General features: G+C 39.9%; 1 protein-coding gene across 7 annotated transcripts in view; it reads right to left on the reverse strand.

Annotated features, from left to right (window-relative positions):
- Scn3a (sodium voltage-gated channel alpha subunit 3) overlaps positions 1–5,780 on the reverse strand; it is a 112,951-nt gene extending 107,171 nt beyond the window's left edge. For 6 of the 7 annotated variants that reach the window (XM_036185572.1, XM_036185569.1, XM_036185568.1 and 3 more), the window contains exon 1: positions 5,529–5,779. The gene's annotated coding sequence lies outside the window, so the exon portion shown is untranslated. Of the gene's footprint in view, positions 1–5,528 lie in introns of all 7 variants that reach the window. The other variant, XM_036185567.1, reaches the window with a different exon arrangement.
- Between the last annotated feature and the right edge of the window lie 220 nt (positions 5,781–6,000).

Here is a 6,000-nt window from a genome sequence, read left to right on the forward strand (position 1 = left end):
ACTTTCTGGCTCCTTAGTCTCATCATCAACAGCCTCACTTATTCCTCAAACCCACTTTTTTCATAAGTCTTTGTCCCTTTCCTTGGACTTCATCTGCTAAGGTCATTCCCACCATGGGCTCCTAGAACACTTGGGAACGTCTTAAGTTAGACAGAAGAAATTTCATAAAAGTAAATGTCACGCACAGACATCAAGAAGTCAAATAAATAGATAGATAGATAGATAGATAGATAGATAGATAGATAGATAATAAATAAATACACAAGTGACCAGTTCTCAGACAGAGGCTTTAAGCCCACAACATCTTTTGCAAGAACATGCCAGTCACAATACCACTTAGTAACAAGAATTGTGATTTAATTAATTACTCCAACCCAAATTCTTGGGAAAGTAAAAGTACAAAATGTTCTGCATAACTCAAGAATAAAGTATATTCTGACTACCAGGAGATTAAAATTCCCCAAAGGGAACTTCTTGGCAGAAAAATGGCCAAAGTTATTTAAAGATTGACTTCCCATCCTTGAATTCACCCACTGACTAAAACAATATTAAATCACTCTTTAATTATGTAGGGACCATCATTTCTCTTACTTTGCTCCAGCATGGAACTTGATCACATGGAGGGCTTCCTGTATGTAATCTCAAAAAGGGCAAAAGTCTAACTCAATTATTATAAAAATAAGAGAGACTTTTAAAGAGATTTTTTTAACTTTGGCAAGCCTTGAAGATGCCCAAATACAGTCACATGCATGTTTATCTATACTCACTTTAATATTTCCTTTTAATTGTTCTTTATTCATACATTTTGGGCAAACTTTTCTTTCTATAATTTTCTTTAACTTCAAACCCAGAGTGAAAGAGATGGAGACCTAAAAAGATAATCTATCAATAGTTGGCACATTGAAACTTACTTGTCCAGTTGAGTAGGTATTCACATTTAATTTTGCAGAATTCTACTGAGGTTAATGACATATTCAGATAAAAACTCAAGATTCAGGGACCCAGAGAGCCAGAGCAGATGTGGCAGTTCATAGAACAAGAGAACTTTTATTATTGTTGCACAGTTAACAAGGTGAAAATCAGTATTATTTTGTCCTGAACTTGGTGACTACCGTTTTTTACATCCCACTAAAGTGCAAAACTGAAGAATGTGCTAACTCCACCCCAAAGTGAAACATATTGTCAGATAAAGGTGACCTGTGAAAGTTGCTGATCAAATCGAGGCACAAGATTCAGTAACAGCAGTTCTGACTCTTGTCCTTTCCCAAGTTTCTGAACACACAAACGGGTAGGAACTCAGATGCTTTGTTGCATACTGGTTGCCTGTGAAAATTGTCCATGGGACAACATTCAAATAGGGGTAAAAACAAATTTGAATTGAAGTTAATAAAATAGAACCTAAAAGTAGTGAAATTAACTGTTTCTGATTTAAACTGTATTTCAGGAGCAGGTGGGCAACTGACCCTCCTTGTTTTGTAGAACAAATAAAACAACCAACTACACAAGTGCAGAAATGAAGAATATATTTTTAGATGACAAGTGAGACATTGTCATCAAGTCAGTTCACAAAGTTTCCATGCATGAAAGATAACAAGAAATGGTCATGTGCACAGCTACTCAGCTACTATCTCATCATATGCTCATTTCATTGGAAGAAAAAAATACATCATTACTTACTTGCATTTACAGATGGTTTCAGATAAACTTCACCCTGCAATTAAGGACTCACAGGAGCTAGGAAGGAGCTGGAGCCAAGAGAAATGACTAGCTACAGCAAGCTCAGTGTGTGTCCTGCTGAGAAATCTTACCCTCCAGTTGCTAAGCCTCCCTGCTCTCGGCCATCGGCTCTGTGCTATCCTGAGTCCATTAAGTCATCCTGGCTGCCATGAAGATGGAGCTGACAGCCCAGTTACTGGAGTCAGTTTAAAGAGGCCCAGGGTGGTTGAAGGAAAGGATTAGGAGGCCTGGGGTGCTGAAAGGTCACCCCAGCTCTAGCTCCCAGAGATCCCCATAGCACACAGCTGTCAGGAGTACAACACTGCACTTAGAGAGTCTTTGGGGAGAAGCAGGGCCTTCAGAGCCTGTCAACAATTTCATCAGGCACATTTTGCCTTCCCACCTTTCACTGTATCCCTAACAGGATTTAAGACCAGAGAGCCAGGATGTTTCTGAGGTTTAGATGCTGTAATCTGATTATCATAGGATTATAGAAATTACTTGTTTTTAAAATGTGATTTCTCACAAAATATAGATTGCCTGTGCGGGTCCTCCCAGAGGCCTTTGGTCTGAAAGGCAAGTCCTATTAAAGTCAGATGAAATAAAGTCTTGGATCTGATTTTGCCAAAAACATAAAAGGAAACAAACAAATAAACACAGTGCAGTCCATAATGACATCCAGGGACAGGAAGAACCATCTTCTAATCTTCTAGAAGTTCCAGGAACTCTCCAGAAAGTGCCTTCAATGACACCACTAACTGACAATGTCATAGTTAACACATTTGTCTGGCTGATGTTCAGCTAAGGCCCTCTTCCAACTTGACAGTTACCCACTGCTAAGCTACAGAATTCCTTGTGGTTTCATCCCCACTTCCTGTGGCAGTAGAAGGTATTTCATCACTGGTACTAATAATAACAATGATACCTGTTCCTTTCCATAGGTGTTGGGGTGGCAGATTCAAGAGGAAGGAGGAGAAGAGAAAATCTCATCCTAACATCCACACTAAGCCCTGAACAGAATCTATTTCATTTCCTCAGTTTTCTAAGTAGGCTCATTGTGATTGATGTTTTGTGTACCCCAATAAACTTATGTGGGGGTCAGAGAACAGAACAGCCACTATATTAAACATAGAGGTTAGGCAGTGGTAGCACATGCCTTTAATTCTAGCATTCCAGAGGCAGAGATCCATCTGGATCTCTGGGAGTTCAAGGTCACACTAGGAACAGCCAGGCATGGTGGCACATGCCTTTAATCCCAGGACTTGAGATCTCATGTCTTTGTTTGGGAAAGACACATGCCTTTAATCCCAGAAAGTGATGGCAGGAAGTAGAAAGATATATAAGGCATGAAGACCAGAAACTAGAGGCTTTTAAAACTTTTAGTCTTTGGAGCAGCAGTTCAGCTGAGAGCCATTCAGGTGAGGACTCAGAGGCCTTCAGTCTGAGGAAACATGATCAGCTGTGGAATTGGCGAGGTGAAGTTGGCTGTGGCTTCTTTCTGCTTCTGTGATCTTTCAGAATTTACCCCAATACCTGGCTTTGTGTATTTCATTTATAAGAAAGACCGTCTAGCAATTCATGTTACAGCTCATCCTTGTTTTCTTGACAATGCAATAGAGTCTCCAGAAGTTAAATTACCTTTTCAGGAAACAGTGAAGCTGTTTCTGCCTGCCAAGCTCTTCACCACTTCTCCATTCACTCCTTGGTGTTTCTACCAAAGAAGGAACTGGCCAACAGCCACAAAAAATGTCTACACCTCTCTCATTCTTAGAGAACCATTATCATACATGAGTTGGGAGATCCAGGGATACCCTGTGCCCCATGGAAACCCCCAAATCACCAGGAAGAAGTCTGAATGAATTAGAATTGGTCTTTGACTCCACTTCCCAACTATGACAGGCAAGAGAAATGCACTTTTGCAGTAGCTGGTGTTCTTTTGTAATCTACAGAGCTCTTAAGTGGTAGACCCTAAACCATGCCCCCATTTCCAGCTCAGAGCTGAACATACTTGAATCTACTATGTGAAAAAAAATTAATATGTGTCTGGATCTTGTAAATGAAATCACCATTACATTTTTGTAAAGAAGGAAACACTCTAATTTTCTTTAGATAGCATGTAATCAAAACATTTCATTTCTGAAGACTTCCAAGAGCATATTTTGCAAGGTGAAGAGATGTGAGCACATGGGCTTTTCACATTATGACCGTTTGTATAGGAGAGAAAGGGAGGTGAGCAACTAGAGAAATGAGCAACTAAGGAACCATTGAAACTTTCTAAACAAAACCAAGAAAAAAAAAAAGGTAACATTCAGGGTCCAAATATAAACATCCATTCATAAATATAAGCCAGTCCAATCAACCAGCTCTGGCATTTACAAAGAACAAAGTTACTCACATCCAGTCACCTGCAGAAAGGCATGGTGTGTACTGTACAATACATCTGAGCCAATTAACATTTATTTCTGAAAACCCTCTCCAAGAGAACACTTTTCTTTATGTCCTATAGTTGGAGTTCTTCTGAAACACACAAAACCAGGGCTTTCCTCTGAGGCAGACACTATTTTGAAATGTTTTAAGGGGGAGTATTATTGCCACTCAACAAAAATTACTAAGTGAGATCACTTGGTTTGTTCACCTCATGATGAGGAAACATACCTCAGGTACCTTCACGTCTATTTGTAAGGCCCTTTGTTTGGTGCAGACCAAAGACTGGGTTGAAATCACAGGTCTTTATTTCTCACAGGGCACATGCTATTCAGAACGGATTGGATGGAATATTTCCATGCAGATTATCACAAACACGAATGCCTTCATCTTTGTCTTCACAAGGGACATTGCACGCCCCATTGTGTGTGTATACACACGCACACAATATGTACATGTAAAGCTGTCTAATCTTAAAAACTTGTCTTTCAACTATTGCCTGTGGGTTTTCTGGTAATGTGGTAATGGTGTGATCGCTAACTAAATGAAACATCATGAGCATGGTGTGAAATATTTTAGTGACAACCACAGACTCTACACAATGGAAATTATTCTCATTTAGTCTCAAACAGGTTTTCCAGGTGATTGGTAGTAATAGGACTAATAGCAAAAGCCAATCATGAAATGTTCCAGGAAAAAAAATAAACCTACCCATCTATCCAGCTTATGGGACACAAAAAGGTACCAAAACAGGGCGTTGTGGAACATACAGGAGTCTTTGGATCATTTTGTCTTTAGCAAATTCTATGTATTTTAACATTACTCTTGGCAATCCCCTCCCTCTAGGCTGCCAGATTTCGAAGAAAAATGATAATGTCTAAATAGCCAAAGACCTCTGTATTATAACTGCCTGCATACATGGCCTCTCCAAAGCTGTTGAATAAAAAAACTAAGACACAGGAAAGATAGTTCAGATTTCATTACACATTCATGATTTAAAGGATTCATGATTTAAAGGTGCCGGACATGCTGAACACTTAAAAAGGTGGTGTATAGTCGTGAAATCCAGTAGCTTGGCATTAAGTCTAACAAAACAGATGTTCTCTCAGTACAATGAACCCCAAACATCTGCTTGTTTCACTAACACACACACACACTCCTTAATCCCTAGTCTGTATTGTAAGTCACCATTTCTAGACAGAAGCTTTGTTTCCTTTGAAAAATAAAGAAATAGTAAGCAGTTTACAAATCAAATGATGCCTTTAGTTCTAATAATTTACATTAAACATTGGGCTAAAATATGGCAGCATGAGGAGGATTTTAGAATGAAAAGAAGATCTGGCAGCTAGATTCTGCAGTGCAAATAATGAAATGTTTTCTCAGCTTACCTGATGGAGAGCCTTAGGAATCACAGCTCAACAAAGGCCAGCATCCAAGATGGTTAGAATGGAGCGTGCCACCCCCTGCAGCTCTTCAGATTTGGGCCCCAGGGATTTGCAAATTCAATTCAATTTTTTTTTTCTCGCTTTCTCTGTGGACATGAAAACAAAGGGACCTTTCCAGAATCCTCTCTGCTTATGCCTCCGCTTCCTGTTCTGAGACTCACTCTATGGTACCCAACATATATCAGAAAACGGCACTGGAAGGGGGTGGGGGGGAGCTGGCAGCACCCAACGTGTTACCGCCATCTACTGGCAGACACAAGCAATTGCGCAAACGACAAAACATTCCTATTATTCCCCATCTCTTTGGAAGGCAGGAGGTAAACCTGTGTGGAAACATTATGATTCACGAAAGGTCCCCACGGTGACAGCAGTGAGGTGTTGGAAGCTAGGGTAACCTAGCTACCATGCGAGTGTG

The sequence above is a fragment of the Onychomys torridus genome, chromosome 4, assembly GCF_903995425.1.
Source record: "Onychomys torridus chromosome 4, mOncTor1.1, whole genome shotgun sequence".
In the NCBI taxonomy this organism is placed as follows: domain Eukaryota; kingdom Metazoa; phylum Chordata; class Mammalia; order Rodentia; family Cricetidae; genus Onychomys; species Onychomys torridus.